The following is a 24,048-nucleotide window of genomic DNA, read 5'->3' on the forward strand; positions in this document are numbered from 1 at the left end:
CGTATCAATAGGGCCACAAAAATCAACACCACATATGGAGAATGGGCGGAGAGCACGAATCCTATCTAAGGGTTAATCACCCATGATTTGAGTCATCAGACGAGGCTTGCATTTAAAGCAGCGTATGCATGACCGTACTGTCTGACTGCAGACTTCCTGCGCATTTACGATCCATATGCGCTGTCGCAAAAGACTCACAAGTGCTCTGGACCCACATGAAAATTCGACTCGTGCAAGTATCGGACGTAGCTCTGAACAAATTGAGAGCGTTTTGTCAACAATACTGGAAACTTGGCATCGTACGATATAGGAGCATTAGCTAGTCGCCCCCAACCCGCAACAACGAAAAGGTAAGCCCAGCTTCTGAAGATTCGTGTAGAAAGGGATTTAGCTTTTTTCTTAAAAGCTTCATTATATTCGACAGGTGAGGGAACAATATCAGAATTCACTACTAATTTCTTCGATTTCCTTATAAAGCGGAACATATAAACGAACACTCGCAGCAGTTTTAAGTGAGAGGAATAACCTTCTATCACTTCCAATAAATCTGAGGTAGATACGATTGCGGTTAATCCGACCGCATTCTTTTTCGCTTCCATCTGTAGAAGTTCTGGTGACGGATCAAACCGGGGGCTCGTCGGCCACTTTTATTTTTATGTCGGCTATCAGAGCGAATCTGTTCAGCCGGAACCTAAGAAGAATTGAATACAACTCTTCCTGGATGGTAGGACCAACCATCAACAGATCGTTAAGACACTTATGTGTTGAGGTCTTACAAGACGCATCAAACACGACTCGTAATTTGTTCGATGTGCTTTGAGGCCGTAAGACACACTGATGGGGTATGACGTAGTGTGGAGTAGCAAGAACATCATTGCTTGTTGGGGACATATGACCTAAGGATTCGTATTCTTCCATAAATTCCACATACATTTTCTTTAAATTCGGATCTCGAGATAATCTTCTCTCGAGCGACAAAAAACGGCGTTTGGCTACCTCGAACGAGTTTCCCAAAACGCTTGGATCCGGTTTAAATGGAAGCCTGACTTCAAATCGACCTGAAGGCAGTACAACTGTATTTTTCAGATAATGTTCCTCACATAACTCTTGTTCAGGTGACAAAAGCTTTTTGGAAGTTGGTACTTCTTCCAACGACCAGAATTTTTTCAAATTGCCATCTATCGACTCGAGTAGTTCTTCTTGGCAATTTAGGCTAGAGACAGGCTGTTGAGGAGTTGAGGTATTTGCCTTATATTTTTCCGATACTATCCATCCAAGGAGAGTTTTTTGGAGGATGGGAAGGCTTGGCCCTTGTTTTATTTGGCCAACGGACAACAACTCGAAAAATGACTCAGCTCCAATTAACATATCTATCCGCTAAGGTTTGTAGAAATATGGGTCTGCTAGCGGCAAGTTCTTTGGTAGGTCCCAATCTTTCAAGTTCACTGACTGGTCAGGGTGATAACCCGAGATAGTTCTCAAAATCCAAAAGTCGAACGGAAACTCACTACCATTAATCGTTGACTTCACCACAGTGTGTATCTTTTTCTTAACCTGGGAATTAGCTTGACCAATTCCAAGCAAGTTGATACACGATTCCTCCCTACGGATCTGTAAGCGTTGAGCAAGTTCTTCAGTAATGAAGTTCATTTGTGACCCAGAGTCAAGTAGTGCTCGGGCCAATATATGCTCGCCATTTTTAGTTGTAACGCTTACGATCGACGTCGCTAACAAAACCCTTTCTAGAGATGACGCATGCAAAGCATGTGACGTAGAAGGGCCATCAAGATGTAACGCTGGAGGAGGATGTTCATTTGGTGGTGGTAACGCCAAGTTATTTTCGGTCACAGTAAATCGGTGCAGAAGTTTGTGGTGCGATCTTGCACAAATTTGACACCTAGTCGATTTACACTTAGCAACCGTGTGACCTTTCGCAGACAATTTAAACATAATGAGGCTGACTTGACAAACTCAAACCGTTGCATTACAGCAAGGCGAGCGAACGGACTACACTGGGCAAGACTATGGTCTTGTGCGTTGCAATATCTGCAAGCTTGTTTATTGGAAGCGGAGCAAGCCAACGAACTCCTATTGTGCTGCTTCCCGAACCCAATTTTCTCCTGTTTTGGCTTGCCAGTCTCTTCAGCGGACAGGTGCTGATAGCTACGATTTAATATTTTTTCGAAATCGTACCACAGCGGCAATTCCTCATAATCCAGTGCCTCTTCCCATTTTTCTCTGGTCACTGGATCTACTCTACTCAAAACTAAGTGAATGATCATTGAGTTTGCAATTTTAGTGTCATCTCCTATGGATAATAGTGACCCATAGATCGATGACACTGTGTCGATGAGACCTCTCAACGACGACGCAGACGGCTGGGAAACTTTCGGAAGGCTGAATAATTTGCTTATTTGGTTCGCAAAGATGAGACATTCGTTATCGTAAACTCTTTTTAGACTAGCAATAGCTTTGTCATAATTACTCTCGGTGATAGTTCCTAAGGCTTCACCAGAGAGGCAAGAAATTAAATGGTTAAATTTCTCGATAACAGGAATGTTATCGCATCCTTGTCTACTAATGTCTCAAAGAGACTCATGAAATTTTTAAACTCCGAATAGTTTCCACTGAATTTTGGCAATGACAAACTGGGAAGTCGAGCTCGAGTTGGGCCTGCAGAAATTGCAGTAGCTGGTGGGGACTCTTCAGCTAACGTGAAAGCATTTAATAAAGACATCACCCTTGCCTTAGTTGTTATCTCTAATTTTTCCAACTCGGCTCCAAATTCATCTTCCTCATCTAATTGCTCGATCTGGTCTTGCAACTCGTTTACCTTAAGTATTGTCTCATTTAAAACCTGAAGCCTGCACTCTAGCTCGGTCTTCACTAAAGGAACTGACCCAGCTTCCAAACGTTCCTCTAACCGGCGAATGCTTTTTACCCTGACATTTAATCTTCTTCTTAATTCATCAAGAGTCGTGGATTTTACTTTCTGTTTATTACTTTCCATTTTAAATTTTATTTATTTATTTTTAATAAACAGACGACGATAAAAAATTTAAAATTTTGCGTTTTTTATTTTTAAATAAAAAATTTTTTAATTTATTTGTTAATTTGTAAAAATAAAAATTTTTGACTAATTTTAAAAAAATTTTTATTATAATTAGTTAATAAATAAATTAAATTCATAAAACGAAAAACGTATCCAAAAAAATAGTAGGTTGCAAATGACACCGAAAAAGGTGTATACCTCACAATTATAGGGTAGCGCGGCACTTGGCGTTCCGGTAAAATAAAATGCGCCAAACTAATGCATATACATACATACATATATAGCAGCGGACAACGGTTGGAGCGAAAACGAAAATTTTTACCGCTGCATATATTTGTATGTACGCCAAATTATTTATGCACGTAAACATGTATTATATTTGTACATACATATATTTGTATATAAATAAATGTTTGGCTGCACTAAATTTAACTATTTTGTTTGGCGAAAAACGAACGAGGGGTAAAGGGGAGGGCGACAGTGATGTGGATATGTATTTATGTATGTTTTTGTCAATTTTAGCCACAGACAGTTTGTTAATATTTAACTAAACTACTCAAATTTTTAAGCTCTACTAATTTCAAGTACGTATGCGCCAAGAATTGAAAGGAGGGTGCTATATTTCAGCACAAGACGAAGATTTAATTTGTCTCTTCTCAACTTTCAATTTTTCGCACAACTACCTGGGGTTCCGCCTTGGGATCCTTTAATCCCGCTGCCACTTTCCTTTTACAGTCGATGCAGGTGCACGGCATGGAAATAGATGGTTTTCGATGAGTGGCGATGATCCTGCGAGGCTTGAGGGTTTCACGACGCGGTGAATTTTGTTTTTTATTTTTCACTTCACGGACGCGTCGCGAGCAGCTCTTTTAATTGTAGTTATTTTTTGTGTGTAATAACACAGTGCCACTGTCACTTTGTTTATTGTTTTTTTTTTTTTTTTTTTTTTAATATTTTCAATTTAGTCAACCCGGGGGCGCCAAAATGTATAACGAGATTGATTTATCTCACACTTCAAATAATAAAAAAAAAAGGGTGCCTGCAAAATATTTAAAAATATGCGAAAAACAACGATTACGAAAAGAATGGTCGTGCCTCATCAACGTTATAAATTCGATTATATTTCTCTCAACATTAAGCCTAACTTATCTATTGCGGCGAAGCGGGGCGAATTCGCACAAGAGCGAATATGAGCTTTCGCTCCCGCTCCGCCCTAAGCTATCTAACAGTAAATTTACAGACTAACAACTAACAAATACAATTCTGCTATAACTATAATTCACAATTTTCGACTTCAATAAAATACAAATCAATTTACTAGCGACGTTCCCCTTTTGCGTTATAGTGCATGCTGTATTTCAATCGCCTTTTCTTTCTCATTGTTGCCAGCATATATTGATGTTACTAGGTACGGTTAGGTTAGGTTGAGACGGCGATGCGGGGCCAGTCCCTGACACCCACATCCACTTGAGCCGCTGGGGCTCCTTGTGGTGCCGCACAGGCAAGAGGCTCTACAAGGGGACTTCTCCCCTCCTATCTACTAATGTGCCCAAGATTATGCTATCTTTCCAGCGGCAGCTCGTGGTCCCATCCTGATTTACGAATGAAGGCTACAAGTCTGCGTTGAGCGATTTCCGAGGTCTTTAAGGTCCGTGAGTGCTGCTGCACCCAAGAAGTTGAGTCGGCTGCGCCCAAGCGCAGGGCAATGACACAGGAGGTGTGCGACTGTCTTTTCCTCTTCTACATCTCCACAGCTCCTGCAGTAATCATAATGTAGCACCGCTAATCTAGCCGCGTGTGCTTCTTTTAACCAATGTCCCGTGATGGCCTTTACTTTCAGACTGCAGTCCTGTCTATTGAGATCATTGATCTTCTCCTAGAGCGGATAGGCATTATCATGCCATAGGCCAGATCTTAATGAGTCCTTCAGACTCCCCGACCACTGTAGTGTGTTTAAAGCTGAAGTAACTGTAGTCTGGCGATCAAGGCCATTGTAGTCTGGCGATCAAGGCCATTACGGGACATTGGTTAATAGGAGCACACGCGGCTAGACAAGCGGTGCCACATTACGACTACTTCAGGAGCTGTGGAGACGAAGAAGAGGAAGAGACAGTTGCACACCTCCTGTGTCAATGCCCTGCGCTGGGGCGCGTCCGACTCAAATTCTTGGGCGCAGCAATACTCACAGACCTAACAGACCTCGCGGAGGTCGCTCCACACAGACTCATTGCTTTCATTCGTAAATCGGGATGGGACCGCAAGCCGCCGCAGAAAGGATAGAACACATTTGGGCACATAAGTAATGGGAAGGGAGAGGTCCTCTTGAAGGATCCTTGCCTGTGCGGTATCACAAGGAGCCCCAGCGGCTCAAGTGGATGGGGGTCAGACACGGCCCCTCATCGCCGCCTCAACCGAACCTAACCTATCTTCAAAAATACCAAAGTTGGTATTTCTACCAAAAACCATATCCGATCGTTCAGTTATATGGCAGCTATAAGATATAGTCAGCCGGTCGTTATAAAATTTGGTAGGTCGGATTAACTGACCAAAAAAAAATCTGTACCAAGTTCCAGCTTTCAATTTTCAAAAACACAAAAGTAGGGTCAATTCCGATCGTTCAGTTATATGGCAGCTATAAGATATAGTCGGCCGATCCCGGTCGTTCCGACTTATATTCTGCGTGCAAAGGAAAGAAGGAAGGAAAGAAGCACATTCAATAATGTGCTGAGCAATTAGAATTTTATCATCGGTCTGGGCTGTACATTCTGAACTGATTGTTAATATGCCTTGCTCCGGTAAATCAATAATCTGATTTTTGGATTGGCCACATTGGAGCCTCAACTTAGTGTTTTCCTCAACTTTAACCTCAACCAACTAATTCTTTTTTCTAGCTCTACCCAAAAAGAAATTGATGAAAGGACAGATTTGTTAAAGCAATTGGACGGTCTATTAGGTTTAAGGGGTCCTAGCTGGCAACTATTATCGTTGCCATTGCTCCATGGCCAGCTGCCGTCACAAACTCTTTTGTTTGTTTGCCACTTTTGACATTTACTAATTGTAGACTCCGTCATTAAGTGGTATGAATCTATTTCAAAGTTGTACACTTAATATTCCGATTCAATTTGCGCTAGAATAGTGTGATTTTCCGCTCTGACTGGAACAGGAATAACCCTATACAGTTTAGATGCATGCCGCCCAAACAGAGGAATTTTCGCATTGATGATTAGTTTTTTATCAACGAACAGCCCTCTTGCGGTAAGTAAGGTGTATACATCCTTTAATTCCGTACCTGATCTTTTCCCTGGAAGAATTAAATTTTCGGATAGGACGTCCTTAATTTTAGCAATTTCAGTTTTAAACTGACTTGGACGCAAAATGTTGGTGTTAAGCCTTCCATGGTTAATGTCAATTAACAGGCTTATGATTCCTGCTTGTATTTTTTCACATTCATCGATCAGACTACTTAATTCCTTCGTGACCATAAAGAATTTGATAGATTCTTTGTATACGTAATATGACTCTTGCAATATTAAAGTCATATTTTCTATCCTTTTGTTCATACTTATGAAGTTTGCATTGACTTCTTCCGTTGTTTTCTTTAGAATATTAGTAGTGGATTCGACTAATAAAGTTTGTTTTTTGCTTAATTCTTTTAATTTTTGTTGGTACTCAATAAATTATGTTTTCTTCCATTTGAACCCGATCATCTTTATCCATTACTCCAAACAGAATATGGTATAAAGATCCTATAAATTCAAACGGTGCCCGCCTTTGCCTCGATTTATTATGAGTCATGAAGAGTTTATTATTCTTTTCCAACTCTAAAATCTGTTTGAGTGTATTTCCCAAAATAAGGTAGCACTGATCCTCAAACCCATGAAGTTTTTCACAAACTACTCTCATTTTGGTGATTATGCTCTTTCCTTTATGGATCATCTCGAAATATGCTTCCATATCGTAGAATATCACCAAATTCCATGATGATGATACAACTTCTATGTCTCCCATCGGATCTAAATATATGGACGAGGATTTAGAAATTTGTTCAATACGGTATTTTGGATCTTTTATTTCCGGTGCTGCGTTTGTCAACTGACAGCATAATGAGAGCATCATTAAGGCCATCATCATTCCTAACTTAGACAATCTAGCACTGCTTCTTGTTCTGGGCGAATTTGATCTATTTTGATGTGCTTCTGCATCATCTTGATCATTTACACCAGCCAGTTCCCAAATTCTCTTGCACCCTAAGTTTAACGACTCTAACTTTTTCGTCTTTTCCTTTGTGGACTTCTTCAACCCTTCCTAGAGGCAAAGTATTTAAATAATCATCCTTCCATTTATTCCAAAAATCTCGTTTTATTTTCTGAATAAGTCTCCATCTATCTAAATTATGAATTTTCCCAGTTTCGTCATTAGGTTCGATTATATCTAATGGGGGTCTTCCAATTAAGAAATGACCAGGAGTCAGCACTTCATTATCATCCATATCCTCGCTGGAAGTGTACAAAGGTCTTGAATTTAAAACGGCTTCTATCTGGCAAAGCAATGTAGACATTTCTTCGTATGTTAGTACATTATCTCCGATTACTCGTTTTAAATGGTATTTCATGGATTTTACTCCTGCTTCCCATAGTCCTCCAAAATGGGGGCTTGCCGGGGGAATAAAATGCCACTCTATCCTTTCCCTTTGTAACTCCGCTGCTATCTTACTATTTTCCCTAATGGCTTTTTCTAACTCCTCATCTAATTTTCTTGATTCTCTTACAAAATTTGTTCCATTGTCTGAATATATGTTTGCACATTTTCCCCTTCTAGCTACAAACCGCTTAAATGCAGCTAGAAATGCATCAGACGTTAAGTCACTAACTACTTCTAAATGAATAGCTTTTGTAGCCATGCAAACAAATACTGCAATATATCCTTTAAATGTTTTTTGACCTCGGTTTTTGGAGCATCTTATAAGGTATGGCCCTGCATAATCAATACCCTTATTTAAGAAGGGATGTGTTATGTTTACCCTGTAATCGGGCAGATTTCCCATTATTTGTTCTATTGTATTTTTTCGATACCTTGAACATTTTACACATTCTCTCAGCTGTTTTTTTAATAAATTTTTTAACTCAAATACCCAATATTTGCGTTGTACAAAGTTTCTCATTAGATTTATAACTCCATGAAGCGTGTTTTTATGAGCATCCCTTACTATTAAAGTCGAAATGTGACTTTTGTCTAAAATTATAGGATGCTTAACTTCAAATTCCGCTTTAGAATTTTGTAGTCTTCCACCTACCCGAAGTATTCCATTAGTATCTAAAAACGGGTTCAGACCTATTATTTTACTACTTATTTCAATCTCTCTATTATTTTTTAGGTATTTTATTTCTTTATTAAATTGCCACTCCTGTTGTTTTTTAATTATGAGTATTTCAGCTTCTTTTAATTCTTCTGCTGTTAAAAACTTTGGGTTAGAGTTTGTTCTGGTTTTTATCAAAAATCGCATTACATAAGCTATTACTCGGGTTAACTTATGCATGCAAGAGAACTTTTGCATCAATTCGTAAATCCTGTCATCTTTGGTTTTTACCAATGTATTTAGTGTTAAGGATTCCTCAATGATCGGCGACTGTGGCCATTGGCTTTTTGGCTCAGTCAACCATTTTGGCCCTCTCCACCAAAGATCGCAATTCACCAATTGATCTGCGCAAACTCCTCTTGATGCAAGGTGCGCTGGATTATCTTCGGATCTTATATGATTCCATTCAGTATTTTTTAATTACCGAATTTCGTCTGTTCTACGTCTGATAAATTTTATCTTATTCAACCCATTCTTAATCCAGGCTAGCGTTATGGTTGAATCACTCCATGCATATATTTCTAATTTGTAATTTTTCATGGCTTCCGTTATGCGCATCATTAACTTACTCAGCAAATGTGCTGCTCATAATTCTAGTTTTGGAATAGTTTTTCTATTTTTGATCGGATTCACCCTACTTTTGCTAGCGATAGTTACTTAGTTATTTCTAGTAACTAGCTATAGTTACTTTCGATCCCACCTTGGCATATACTACGGCCCCATAAGCCTTTTCCGAAGCGTCTGCAAAACCATGAATTTGAATACATAATTCAAATTTTAAATTAATCCATCTAGGGACCCTTATTTGCCCTAATTCCTCTAACCCAGAGTTATAATCTTCCCATTCCTTACGATCTTCCATACCTAGCTCTTTATCCCAATTGATTCCTGCTGTCCACAATTTTTGCATAAAGATTTTTCCCACAATTGTTACCGGTGCCAACCAACCTAATGGATCGAGTATTTTTGCTAATGTGGACAAGACGAATCTTTTAGTTAGTTTTTTAGGTTCAGTACAACATACTGTAAATTTAAACTCGTCTTTGCTAGGGTCCCATTGTAGCCCTAAGGTTTTTATAAACTCATCTTCCTTGATGCTAACTATTTTATTATCTCCTGAGTTTTCTACCATTTCTAATATTTTTGGGTCATTCGAAACCCACTTTCTCAAATTAAACCCAGAGCTCGATAGTTCCTTAGAAATTAATTGAACTATGGTTGTGGCATCTTCTATTGAATTTTCACCTGTCATAAGGTCGTCCATATAAAAATAATTTTTTATTATTTCCCCGATAATTTTGTTTTTGCAATTTTCACCTACATCTGCCAATACTCTGGTTGCTAAATATGGGGCGGAAGCGGTACCATAAGTTACAGTAGTTAATTTGTAGGTTTTTATTTTTGTTTTTGGGTCATCCCTCCACAATATATATTGAAATTTTTGATCCCCATGTTTTATTTTGATTTTTCGGTACATTTTCTCAATGTCCGATGATACTACATATTCCCATTTACGCCAATTTATCATAATATCGAAAATGTCTTTTTGGACTTTTGGTCCAACCCACATAATATCGTTTAGGATTTTGCGATTACTGGTTTTGGCTAAAGCATCAAAAACCACTCTTAATTTTGTTGTGAGACTCGATTCCCTGATAACAGCTTAGTAAGGAAGGAAGTATTTGCCTTCATAAATTACTTCTACCATGTGTCCTAAAGTCTAAAAGTCTAAATATTCTTTCATAAATTTTGAATATTCAATTCGAAGTTTTTCATTTTTTAGTATTTTTTTTTCTAAATTCATGAAACGAGCCATTGCTTGATTCTTTGAGTCTCCTAATGTTATATTTTCTTTAAAGGGAATAGCTACAATATATTTTCCATTTGAATCTTTTTTAGTATATTTTTTAAAATTATTTTCACAAATTTCTGTCTCTAAGACATTGCTATCCTCTTCTTCTACCTCCCAATATCGATCCATATGTTTTAGCTCGATACTGGTTGCTACAATCGATTTACTTCCTCTGGATTTTGTGCACCCTGACACTGTCCATCCAAAGACAGTTTTTTGCCCAAGAAGCATACCTTTTTTGGTTATCTCCGGCAGTAAGATTCGTGGATATAAATCTGCACCAATTACAAGGTCAATTCGACCAGGTTGGTCGAAATTGGGATCCGCTAAATAGAATTCTTCCCAATCCGACTTGTTTATAGAAATTTCATTAGTGGGTAGACATTTCATTAATTTGGGTTAAATAATAGCATTTGTGTATTCTTTAGAATATTTACTGTTATTTTTATACCCTTGCAGAGGGTATTATAATTTTGTCCAAAAGTGTGCAACGCAGTGAAGGAGACATCTCCGACCCTATAAAGTATATATATTCTTGATCAGGATCACCTCCTGAGTTGATATGAGCATGTCCGTCTGTCCGTCTGTCTGTCTGTCCGTTTCTACGCGAACTAGTCTCTCAGTTTTAAAGCTATCGTCTTGAAACTTTGCACACATCCTTCTTTCCTTTGCACGCAGTATATAAGTCGGAACGGCCCGGATCGGCCGACTATATCCTATAGCTGCCATATAACTGATTGATCGGAAATGGTATAACTTTGCTGTTTTTAGAGTAAACAAGAAAGGAAAGCTAACTTCGGGCGGAGCCGAAGTTTATATACCCTTGCAGCTAAAACCGGATATATATCGCAAACATCGGATATAGTTGGCCGATCCTTATGAAATTTGGTAGGATGGATCAAAATATAATCTGTACCAAGTTCCAGCTTTCTATCTTCAAAAACACAAAAGTTGGGTCATTTCCGATCGTTCAGTTATATGGCAGCTATAGGATATAGTCGGCCGATCCTTATGAAATTTGGCATGTCGTACTATTTTGCCAAAAATAGCTCTAATGTCAAATTTGAACTCTCTAACTCTAAAAACACCAAAGTTATACCATTTCCGATCAATCAGTTATATGGCAGCTATAGGATATAGTCGGCCGATCCGGGCCGTTCCGACTTATATACTGCGTGCAAAGGAAAGAAGGGTGTGTGCAAAGTTTCAAGACGATAGCTTTAAAACTGAGAGACTAGTTTGCGTAGAAACAGACAGACGGACAGACGGACAGACGGACATGCTCATATCAACTCAGGAGGTGATCCTGATCAAGAATATATATACTTTATAGGGTCGGAGATGTCTCCTTCACTGCGTTGCGCACTTTTGGACAAAATTATAATACCCTCTGCAAGGGTATAAAAAGTCGGATTTTGCATGAATGCCAACTTTCATAAGGATCGGAAAACTATATCCTATAGTTGCCATATAACTGAATGATCGGAAATGACCCAACTTTCGTGTTTTTTAAGATAAAAAGTTTAAACTTCTATTTTAAAAAAAAATCGCGTAAAGACCGGCTCATTGATCCGACCTACCAAATTGCATAAGGATCGGTCGACTATATGCTAAAGCTGCCGTTTATCTGATTAATCGGTTTTTTTATGAGCGTCGATATATTTTTATACCCTTGCAGAGGGTTCGTACTCAATATCCAGACGATGGCGGCGGTTTTAATTAATTCTTGTCTTTCTGAAAATTTTTAAAATCAAATCAATGTCAAACTGATAAACTGTTAGCTGATTTTAATTGTTATAAATCCATGTTTTAACTGTAAATACTAAGCAAAAACCAAGAAAAAATCAAATAAATAAAGAAAAAAATATACAAATAGAAAAATTAAACAAAACTGTGTTGTGCATCAATATTAAAAAAATTCCAACCAGCAACGAACATCAAATATTAAAAATTCCACCACTCCTTCCATTCTCATTTTGGGCTCAAACCCATACCTGCCCAGAGAAGAGCTCCACCACTACTACTAGTACAGGCACTGGTAGTATGATCACGAGAAGGAGCATAAGTATAACCTCAAATAAAAAACGCCATCTTTCCTCTTCGCCTTCAAATATATTTAGTTCTAAAAATAGGTTCTAAAAACTTATCAATTATTTTATTTTCTTTAAATTTATTTGAAGTTAAAAAATAAATTTAACCCTCTACCGCATACAAGGCCATATATGGCTTCTCACTTTCAATAATTTTTTTTTGCAATAAAACGGTACATATACTAAACCGTTTGTTATCACTTATTCTCTTTCAACTATTTTCTGTAAGATGTCTATACTCAGAACTTTTTTGTGTTGCCTTATCTCAAGTTTCAATCAGTTTTGTGCTCGCGCCTCAAGCAGACGAACGAAAGTGAAGTGCGGTGAAATTAAAATAAAAATTACTACACTAAAAATCAATTTTATCACTGAAAAGTATTTTTTTTGCTAGGAGAATATAAAGCAGGGGTGGGCAAGCCCATGGCTCCTCGGGCTCTCAAGGCTCCCCCCGTTATTCGTAATTTTTGGCGCCAGCAAGTCGGGCCAGACGATCGAGTCGCGCGGTCAGTGAGCCGTGAAGATTTAAAAAAACAATGCTACACAAATTCCGAGGCAGGTAGCGGGCCCGACCCCGCGGTCCCGAGATTGCAACAACAATTATTAAGTGTCCGTTTGCGCACAACCATCGCGAGGGTGGTGGTTGTTGTTGTAATTTGTTGTTTGGCCGAGCTGCGGCTCTGACCGTTAGATTTCGTGCCCACCACTGATATAAAGTTTTCGTTCATAAAAAATAGAATTTGATTATAGGTGAGCACCACATATACTATTCTATGCAAAAAACTGTGGACGCCATACATATATGGCTCTATATGCGGTAACGCGTGGAAATGGAAAGCCGGTCACTTACCACCGTATTCGAATGAGACCTTTCCATTTCAAGGAAATACCAATCTTTCAACTTGTATCAATAAACTGGAGACACCGGCAGATTTTTTCAATTTTTTTTTCAACGACGATTTGATAAATTTCTTGGTTGATCAGTCAAATCTATATGCACTCCAAGTACAGTGTATCACATTAATATTCGGTTTTTTTTTTTTGCAACTTTAAACGCGAATAAAATGTATTATACTAAGAAATCACGAAATTTTAAAAATGGTATTTTAAACTTTGAAATATTGTCTTTACGTAGGTATATATATGTTAGCACTTTATTAAAAATTAAAAGAAGAATCACAACGAAACAAAAAAAAAGCTTGAAAATGGCTTTACTTTAATATTCGGTATTTTTATAAGTATTACGTTAAAACAATGTGGCAACTTCAGATCCGCCAAAAATGGGTTTCCCCGAATTGCACACATATGACTGGTATTCATTTCCTACAAACAAGCCAAAAAAAAGCTACTACGAGCACCGATTTTCGAGATGGGCCGCAAGGGTAAAAATGCATCATTGGAGCAGCGAAATCTTGTCCTCAAACTTCACTTAGAGGGCAAGACCTACAAGGAAACAGCCGAAATGCTTGACATGAAGCCCAACACAGTCGGTGACATCGTCCGACGCTTCAAAAATGAGGGAAGAGTGGCTTTAATAAAGCAAAAAGGACAGCCGAAAAAATTGACTGATCGAGAAGAAGCCGAAATAGTCAGAAAAATAAAAAAAAATCCTCGACTTAGTGCTCCTGAATTGTCGGCTGAACTCTTTGCCGATCATGGAAAGGAAGTTTCGGCGCAAACTATTCGGCGTACCATAAAAAAACAGGGGTACAACGGTAGAATCGCCCGTAAAAAACCTTTGCTATCGGAGCGCAACCGAAAGTTGCGAAAAAACTTTGCCCAGGAGTACTCCAAAAAGGACGAAAGCTGGTGGGACGATGTCATTTTCCTTGACGAAAGTAAATTTAATCTTTTCGGGAGCGACGGCAAGCAAATGGTATGGCGGAAACCAAACACTGAGCTGAAAAAAAATAACCTTAGGCCAACAGTTAAACACGGCGGGGGAAGTGTGATGATTTGGGGCTGCATTTCCACAAAAGGAGTGGGAAATTTAGTATTTATTGATGGGATAATGAACCAAGATCAATACTTAAAAATTTTAAAAGAAAATTTGAAGCAGTCGGCGGAGAAAATGGGCATTGCGAACTCATTTAAATTATATCAGGACAATGACCCAAAGCACAAGGCGCATAAAGTGAAGTCCTGGTTGCTTTACAACTGCCCAAAGGTCATGGAAACGCCGCCCCAATCACCTGATCTCAATCCCATAGAAAATTTGTGGAGTGAATTGGACCGCCGTGTACACCAAACGCCGATATCTTCAATATCGGAATTGAAACAACGGCTTCAGGAAGAATGGGTCAAAATTGGCGGCGAATACACAAAAAAAATTATTCGAAATATGCCAAAACGATTAAGCGATACCATAAAAAATAATGGGTATCACACTAAATATTAAGATAAATTTAATTTTAAGATAAAATAGTTTTTTTTTAGGTCTATAAGGAAATACCGAATATTAAAGTAACACAAATTTTGAGTTGTTTTTCGTTTTTGTTTAATTTTATTTTTAATTTAAAATAAATTCCTGTGTTATGTTATTTCTATGAATAGGTAATAAAAAAAGCTTTACTTTGCTATTTAAAATTTTTGTTTAAGTCTTTTTTTTAATCTCTTTCTTTTCATTTGAAATTGAGAAAGTAAAAAACCGAATATTAATGTGATTCACTGTAGATATAAATAAGCCCGCTGGTATTTCTCGAACTAAAGTAGATCAATTTATAGGCATGGTCATATACAGTCGTTGGTACAATTACCTTCTTCAAGACTCTATTGGAATTCGACCATTGGTCAAGAAATTATACATGGCACAATGAGTTGCAACCGATGGGAAACTATAAAACGTTTTCTGCACTTCAACAATAATAACGATATGAAGTTGGCAGGGGAAGCCGGGTTTGACAAGCTCTGCAAAAATGATTGCTCTTTTCGCTCATACACCTTTTGTGAGAAATGCAATGTATTTCTATGCTACAACGACAAAAGAAACTGTTTCACCAATTTTCACATGAAGTAATGTATACATGCATACGGAGCCATATATGGCAAACTATGGAATAAGCTGAATGCATACAAAGCCATATATGGCCCCATATCCCCCACCCCAAACTATTCCCCCCCACACAAAAAAAGTCCAAATATATATTATTTTGGCCTTAATAAACACATAATTACATTCAAAAAATTTTTCCCCTTTTTATACCCTTGCAGAGGGTATTATAATTTTGGTCAAAAGTGTGCAACGCAGTGAAGGAGACATCTCCGACCCTATAAAGTATATATATTCTTGATCAGGATCACCTCCTGAGTTGATATGAGCATGTCCGTCTGTCCGTCTGTCCGTCTGTCCGTCTGTCTGTCCGTCTGTCTGTCCGTCTGTCTGTTTCTACGCAAACTAGTCTCTCAGTTTTAAAGCTATCGTCTTGAAACTTTGCACACACCCTTCTTTCCTTTGCACGCAGTATATAAGTCGGAACGGCCTGGATCGGCCGACTATATCCTATAGCTGCCATATAACTGATTGATCGGAAATGGTATAACTTTGGTGTTTTTAGAGTTAGAGATTTCAAATTTGACATGAGAGCTATTTTTGGCAACAAATTACGACATGCCAAATTTCATAAGGATCGGCCGACTATATCTTATAGCTGCCATATAACTGAACGATCGGAAATGACCCAACTTTCGTGTTTTTGAAGATAGAAAGCTGGAATTTGGTACAGATTATATTTTTGGTCAGTTAATCCGACCTACGAAATTTCATAAGGATCGGCCGACTATATCCTATAGCTGCCATATAACTGAACGATCGGAAATGGTATTTGGTAGAAATATCAACTTTCGTATTTTTGAAGATAGAAGCTTGGGACTTTTTTTTAGATTTTTTATTGTAATTAATTGGTTTTATTATGATAAATCATAATCATAAGGATCGGCCAACTATATCCGATGTTTGCGATATATATCCGGTTTTAACTGCAAGGGTGTATAAACTTCGGCTCCGTCCGAAGTTAGCTTTCCTTTCTTGTTATTTCTATGCTCATGCAGTAGAGGGTTAAAGTTAAGTGTTTTAAAGTTTAAAACACTCATCATTTTTACACAATTTTGCGTTGACAGAGCAATATTCGATCAATAAAATTGACAAAGATATCGAATCTGGTACTTCACTCAGTGAAGTATAAATAATTTGAGAACGTTTGGTCATCCTTACATTTTTTTCGGGTATAAAAGATGCCAAAAGTTTCTGAAAAAAATTTCCGCGATGCCTGACTACGGGACACTGAATTTAAAGAGTGGATTCGCAAGGATTCCTCAGATTGTGCCTATTGTAAATACAGAATAGGCGCCAAGCCTTTTGAAATTCGCCACCACGCTGCTCAAAAAATCATGTGGGTGCGATTGTCGCAAACATTAATAACCATTTTTTATATAAGGTAAGTTTTATATAAACTCAATTTAATAGAAATGCCAATTGCACAAAACAAACTGCTTTTTTATTATACCTTTGCAGAGGGTATTATAATTTTGTCCAAAAGTGTGCAACGCAGTGAAGGAGACATCTCCTACCCTATAAAGTGTATATTTTCTTAATCAGGATCACCTCCTGACTTGATATGAGCATGTCCGTCTGTCTGTCTGTTCTTACGCGAACCATGATACAATTATACTAGGTAGTCTCGTCCGAAAAAGCTGGTACCTCTACAATCATAGCAATGAGTGCGAGCGAGAGAGGCATATGCCAATAAGTGCGAGCGAAATGACTATAGAATGAGTTGTTTAACCCGTGTATGGTGTACGGGGTTTTAAGTTTCCTTTTAATAAAACGGGGTAGAATTTTTTTCATAATTTAATTTTTAACAATTTTGAGTTGGAAATGAGTTTTTGTTTTTGTTTTTGTGTTGCAAGTCTTTTGTTCAAATTCTTAATCCTAAAATATATTCCAATTTTAAAATAGAATTTTTTTATATCTATACTAATATTCACATTTTCCGCAGCTTTTAGCAAGTGTTCTTTTACATTTTTTGTTATTTTAAAAGTGTCATTCACAAAACTTAAAAATATGATCTCCAAATTTTTTATTTGTTCTACAAACTGGACAGATGGCTTCTTAAGTCCTCCGAGAGACACTTCATCCACGTAAGTGTAGGTCCCAAACTCTGCTAGCTCGTTGGAAAGGTTTAATTTTTTTATAATATATCCAGCTATGTATTCTATTCCGTCTTCTGTCATTTCATCCAAAGTGTTCACTCCCTCTACGCTGCTTGGAACTTCTATTATAAAATCTTCAGGTCCATTTTTATACCCTTGCAGAGGGTATTATAATTTTGGTCAAAAGTGTGCAACGCAGTGAAGGAGACATCTCCGACCCTATAAAGTATATATATTCTTGATCAGAATCACCTCCTGAGTTGATATGAGCATGTCCGTCTGTCCGTCTGTCTGTCTGTTTCTACGCGAACTAGTCTCTCAGTTTTAAAGCTATCGACTTGAAACTTTGCACACACCCTTCTTTCCTTTGCACGCAGTATATAAGTCGGAACGGCCCGGATCGGCCGACTATATCCTATAGCTGCCATATAACTGATTGATCGGAAATGGTATAACTTTGGTGTTTTTAGAGTTAGAGAGTTCAAATTTGACATGAGAGCTATTTTTGGCAAAACATAACGTCATGCCAAATTTCATAAGGATCGGCCGACTATATCCTATAGCTGCCATATAACTGAACGATCGGAAATGACCCAACTTTCGTGTTTTTGAAGATAGAAAGCTGGAATTTAATACAGATTATATTTTTAGTCAGTTGATCCAACCTACCGAATTTCATTAGGATCGGCCGACTATATCCCATAGCTGCCATATAACTGAACGATCGGAAATGGTATTTGGTAGAAATATCAACTTTCGTATTTTTGAAGATAGAAGTTTGGGACTTTTTTTAGATTTTGTATTGTAATAAATTGGATTATATATTCCTATTCCCATAAGGATCGGCCAACTATATCCGATGTTTGCGATATATATCCGGTTTTAACTGCAAGGGTATATAAACTTCGGCTCCGCCCGAAGTTAGCTTTCCTTTCTTGTTTTCTTTATCATCCCTTTTAGAAAAATCTATATCCAACCACTTATCCGTATCGTCTTCTTCAACATTACCATTTCCAGATAACAACTCTGTATTCTTAGCTAATTTATAAATACAAAATATAAGTAAATAAAAATACAACCACCGTATAAAAAAACAAAAAAACAGGCCCCTGAATGAGATTCACCTATTTTAAGAACTTTTAATCCGCCGTAATTAATTAAGACTAGGTACTAGGTGTGTCTCATACAGGAGCGAAAAATTTTTTTCTTTTTTTAATGGGTGTGTTAACAAAAAGAAAAGACAGAACACATAACAAACACGATATACACGGCTAAAACATAAGGCTAAACATTTGACAATATTACTTAAATATACTATTTCTTATTGTTTTAATTTTGTCATACCTGTTATATACTTTCTTAATCTATATTTGAACTGAAGCGCCGTTGGGTGGTCATACTGTCCGCCCCTTGCTCGCATTGCACCAAAGAAATTTTCGACGATGTCCTGGTTAAGACGACTTGTAAGGATATAATCCATCTCGTACTTTGCTTTCAAATATTCAAGTAGAGCATCAAGAGAAGCGTGGTTAACTAAAATGCCTTTTTGAAATGGCAGCCTATGGGCTTTGCCACATATGTTTGTACGCATTATTTCCGTCATTTTAGTCAAAACGCCTCTCTTTTTTTTTTTTTGTTTTCCATAGGGCTGTGTGGTTTCGATGGTGTTTGATGTTGATAATTTCAAATTAAAAACATCGAACCAATCATTAAGAACTTTAAAGAAGTCCGCGGTATCGCATGCGTTCTCTACATAGTATCCCAACGCGTTGCATCTTCTTATAGAACTCGCTGTTGTGTTGGAAAACAATTGAGTTGCCAATTTAACCTTTTGTTTTCCGAGGGAGCTGACATTAATATGGTTCTCTGTAATTTTAAACATCACCGACACATCGGACTTAGAGCAGTGTCCAATTACTTGCTGGACTGTCGCCTTGGTCAATTTGTTTCCATTTATAAAAACACCAGTGTCGATGTAGTGGTTACGAACCAATTTTATTAGATGGGGTGTATCCGCAAATACGTATATGTTTAGGTTAGCATTGGCTGGGTGGCTAAACCAGGGTTTTGCTTTAAAAAAAAAATGATTTTTTATTCCAAATGTATCATTTGTACTATTATTATTGCTTACTTTCTGATATGCCGAGCTGTCGCCATAACTTTTGATTTCCAGGGCCCATATCAGAGTCAAATTTGAACTCTCTAACTCTAAACACACCAAAGTTATACCATTTCCGATCAATCAGTTATATGGCAGCTATAGGATATAGTCGACCGATCCCGGTCGTTCCGACTTATATACTGCGTGCAAAGAAAAGAAGGGTGTGTGCAAAGTTTCAAGTCGATAGCTTTAAAACTGAGAGACTAGTTCGCGTAGAAACAGACAGACAGACAGACGGACAGAAGGACAGACGGACATGCTCATATCAACTCAGGAGGTGATCCTGATCAAGAATATATATACTTTATAGGGTCGGAGATGTCTCCTTAACTGCGTTGCACACTTTTGGAGAAAATTATAATACCCTCTGCAAGGGTATAACAAAAAAACAGGCCCCCGAATGAGATTCACCTATTTAAAGAACTTTTAATCCGCCGAAATTAATTAAGACTAGCTACTAGGTGTGTCTCATACAGGAGCGAAACATTTTTTTCTTTTTTTAATGGATGTGTTAACAAAAAGAAAAGACAGAACACATAACAAACACGATATACACGGCTAAAACATAAGGCTAAACATTTGACAATATTACTTAAATATACTATTTCTTATTGTTTTAATTTTGTCATACCTGTTATATACTTTCTTAATCTATATTTGAACTGAAGCGCCGTTGGGTGGTCATACTGTCCGCCCCTTGCTCGCATTGCACCAAAGAAATTTTCGACGATGTCCTGGTTAAGACGACTTGTAAGGATATAATCCATCTCGTACTTTGCTTTCAAATATTCAAGTAGAGCATCAAGAGAAGCGTGGTTAACTAAAATGCCTTTTTGAAATGGCAGCCTATGGGCTTTGCCACATATGTTTGTACGCATTATTTCCGTCATTTTAGTCAAAACGCCTCTCTTTTTTTTTTTTTGTTTTCCATAGGGCTGTGTGGTTTCGATGGTGTTTGATGTTGATAATTTCAAATTAAAAACATCGAACCAATCATTAAGAACTTTAAAGAAGTCCGCGGTATCGCATGCGGTCTCTACATCGTATCCCAATGCGTAGCATCGTCTTATAGAACTTGCTGTTGTGTTGGAAAACAATTGAGTTGCCAATTTAACCTTTTGTTTTCCGAGGGAGCTGACATTAATATGGTTCTCTGTAATTTTAAACATCACCGACACATCGGACTTAGAGCAGTGTCCAATTACTTGCTGGACTGTCGCCTTGGTCAATTTGTTTCCATTTATGAAAACACCAGTGTCGATGTAGTGGTTACGAACCAATTTTATTAGATGGGGTGTATCCGCAAACACGTATATGTTTAGGTTAGCATTGGCTGGGTGGCTAAACCAGGGTTTTGCTTAAAAAAAAAATGATTTTTTATTCCAAATGTATTATTTGTACTATTATTATTGCTTACTTTCAGATATGCCGAGCTGTCGCCATAACTTTTGATTTCCAGGGCCCATATCAGAGTCGATGGCTACTACGAAAAAACCCCTTTTGTAAAGCTTATTTATAATGTTATTTATAATCTCAACGGTCATTTGGGTGTCAAAATCAAAAAACACTGGCTGTTTCCAAGATTTTTTTAACCCACGAACTATGGCCAATTGAACGTGATTACTTGGCTGATAGACTACATCAGACGAACTGTCATATTCGAAGCCAGCAGTTATCTTCATCTCGTCAAAAGACAACACACAAAGCTTCTCCACTTCAAGCATCTCGTTGTTCTCCATTAAATCGATTACTATATCAAGAGTACCTGACATGATTGGCACGTCTGCAAGCCACCTATATAGTGTTGCCCTACTAGGCAGAGGAAATCCTTTCCTGTATAGGTGGTTATATGCTCGCGGCCCCGCGGTATGGAGGCAGATCGCAGCAGAAATATCCTTTGAATTAAAGGTGGTTCGCTTTCCTCCACTCTTTAATATTTTTTTATTTGAGTCTCGGTGAATATTTTGGCTAGAGACGTCTCCAACTCCTTGTATTCTTCTACTTGTTGGCGTAAACAACGATTTTCTTTCTCCATCTCACGAAGCCTTTTCCTTAGGCTCTGGTTTTCGACTCTGATTGTTGACCCTAGTATTTTGTCTCTATATAATAAACATTTTAAATTAATTTTTAATTTAATTTTTATTTTTTATATAATTTTTTTTTTAATTTTTATATTATACTTCTATTTTAAATGGTATATATAATAGATATAATAGGTAATATATATATTATATATAATAGATATATAATAATATATTATTATTAATTATATTATCTATTAATTTTTAATTTAATTTTTATTTTTTATATAATTTTTTTTTTTAATTTTTATAATATACTTCTATTGTATATGGTATATGTATCTATGGTATATATTCATATCTATATTATAGTAAGCTTACTCTGTCTGGGTGCTGGAATCGGCGTAGCCTAATTTTGTAATGTCCAGTTCAGGCGTTCTCTGTGGAACAGCATCTTCGTTCAATCGCCTTTTCATATATTGCTGACCTCTATTTGGCGTCAATTTCCATTGCGTGTCCCTGAAATGCGTTTCGCAAATTTTCGAGTAATCTCCAAGTTTGCACCCCAGAGATTCCTCCCATAACGCTCTTTTTTCGGGACATTTTGGCGACTTTATAAATTTCACGCCATCCACGTGTTTAAGGAACACATTACATAATGTCATGTTGCACAAGGGTTAAATCAGAGAAAAATTCGTCCGCACCCAACCTTTCACGTCAAAAAACGAACACGTACTGATGAAAAATTGTGCTGACGAGACTACCTTGTATAATTGTATCATGACGCGAACTAGTCTCAGTTTTAAAGCTATCGACTTGAAACTTTGCACACACCCTTCTTTCCTTTGCACGCAGTATATAAGTCGGAACAACTGGAATCGGCCGACTATATCCAACAGCTGCCACATAACTGATTGATCGGAAATGGTATAACTTTGGTGATTTTAGAGTTAGCGAGTTAAAATTTTACGTGAGAGCTATTTTTTGGCAAACGACATATGACATATTACGACATGCCAAATTTTATAAGGATCAGCCGAATAAATTGGGTTATATCATATTCTCATAAGGGTCGGCCAACTTTATCCGATGTTGGCGATATTAACATATCCTGTTTTAACTGCAAGGGTATATCAACTTCGGCTCTGCCCGAAGTTAGCTTTCCTTTCTTTTTTTTTGTAATTCCAGCAATTTTTGCTCTAGAGATTCTGGCAGCACTGGTTGCAGCCCCCCTTGCCACCGCTCATCTGTTAATAGTGGCCCTTCTGTTAAATCTCAAAATAAACATGTTGATGTAAATGTTTTCAACAGCCTCCCAAATCTAACATTAACAGCGCCCCCAGTCAAATACTTACAGAGTTAGTCATGGCGCCACCCCACTATGGGGAATTTGACCAGTTTTTCGTGACAAAAACCCATTTTCTGAAAGTCTGAAAATTAAAATATTTTTCAGTATAACGCATTCCAAATTCACCAATCTTCAGTGGTGCATAACAAAAATTTTGATAGAGGGCGTCACAACAAAGGAATCAGCTGACAAACACAGCTGTTGCAATTGCAAAGCACAGGCGACTAAAATATTAAGTTTTGTTAACAATGTTTGAGAGGCTAGAAATAAAAATCTAAACAATATAACAACTTTTTTTGTGATGGTTGTGTACTAGACATCTGCATTAGTGTCAAAAAACACATTCAAATGTACAATGCTCAAAATGAGTTTTAATTTAATTTATTTCTATATTAACAATAATTTACAAGTCATTTAAATTTGAATGCAAAAACATTATTTTTTTTATGTTTTCTGAATAAGTGGCTATTTGACACCGCTTTTCTGTAATTAAATTTCTTGCGTTTGAAAATGTTCTGACGCCGCGCTGCTCCCTGGAATGCAAAATATTTTGCAGCTTGTTTTGTGCAATAACGGAAAAAATTGCTTATTCATATGCCACCAAGCTAAAGCATTGATTTTACATTAATATCCATCTAAAGCATCGTGTGCCCCTGTAATGAAAGACAATTAATAATGTGTAGAAGACAAAGGTCCAGCTCTTCGTTATCCAACTCAATATTATATTGATGTTCAAAAGGCACAATATCAAAAGAGCTTTCATCCTCACCCGCCGTGGTGTCGTCGGGATTTGATGAGCCTTCTAATAGGCCCAAAACCTCAAATGGAAGACACATTTTCTGTCGCTATATTCTTCTATCTAAATTCACTAGCAAAAATGATCGGAAAAATTCTCGCATAATCTTTAAAAGTAGTATTCAAAATTACATTCATTTGAACATGAATTAAATACTCTACAACATACAATAGGTTGGACTCTTCTAGACTCACTTTAAATCCCTTATGGAACATGAGACTTCATCC

The 24,048-nt window shown here is 37.4% G+C and overlaps 1 long non-coding RNA gene across 1 annotated transcript in view; it reads right to left on the reverse strand.

The window, feature by feature from the left end:
• The window catches only part of LOC138925516 (uncharacterized), a 72,459-nt gene extending 53,588 nt beyond the window's left edge, over positions 1-18,871 (reverse strand). The window contains exon 1 of the long non-coding RNA XR_011441747.1: positions 18,840-18,871. This is a non-coding gene — a long non-coding RNA (uncharacterized lncRNA). The remainder of the gene's footprint in view (positions 1-18,839) is intronic.
• Positions 18,872-24,048: the final 5,177 nt, after the last annotated feature.

Source organism: Drosophila bipectinata, chromosome XR, assembly GCF_030179905.1.
Source record: "Drosophila bipectinata strain 14024-0381.07 chromosome XR, DbipHiC1v2, whole genome shotgun sequence".
NCBI lineage: Eukaryota > Metazoa > Arthropoda > Insecta > Diptera > Drosophilidae > Drosophila > Drosophila bipectinata.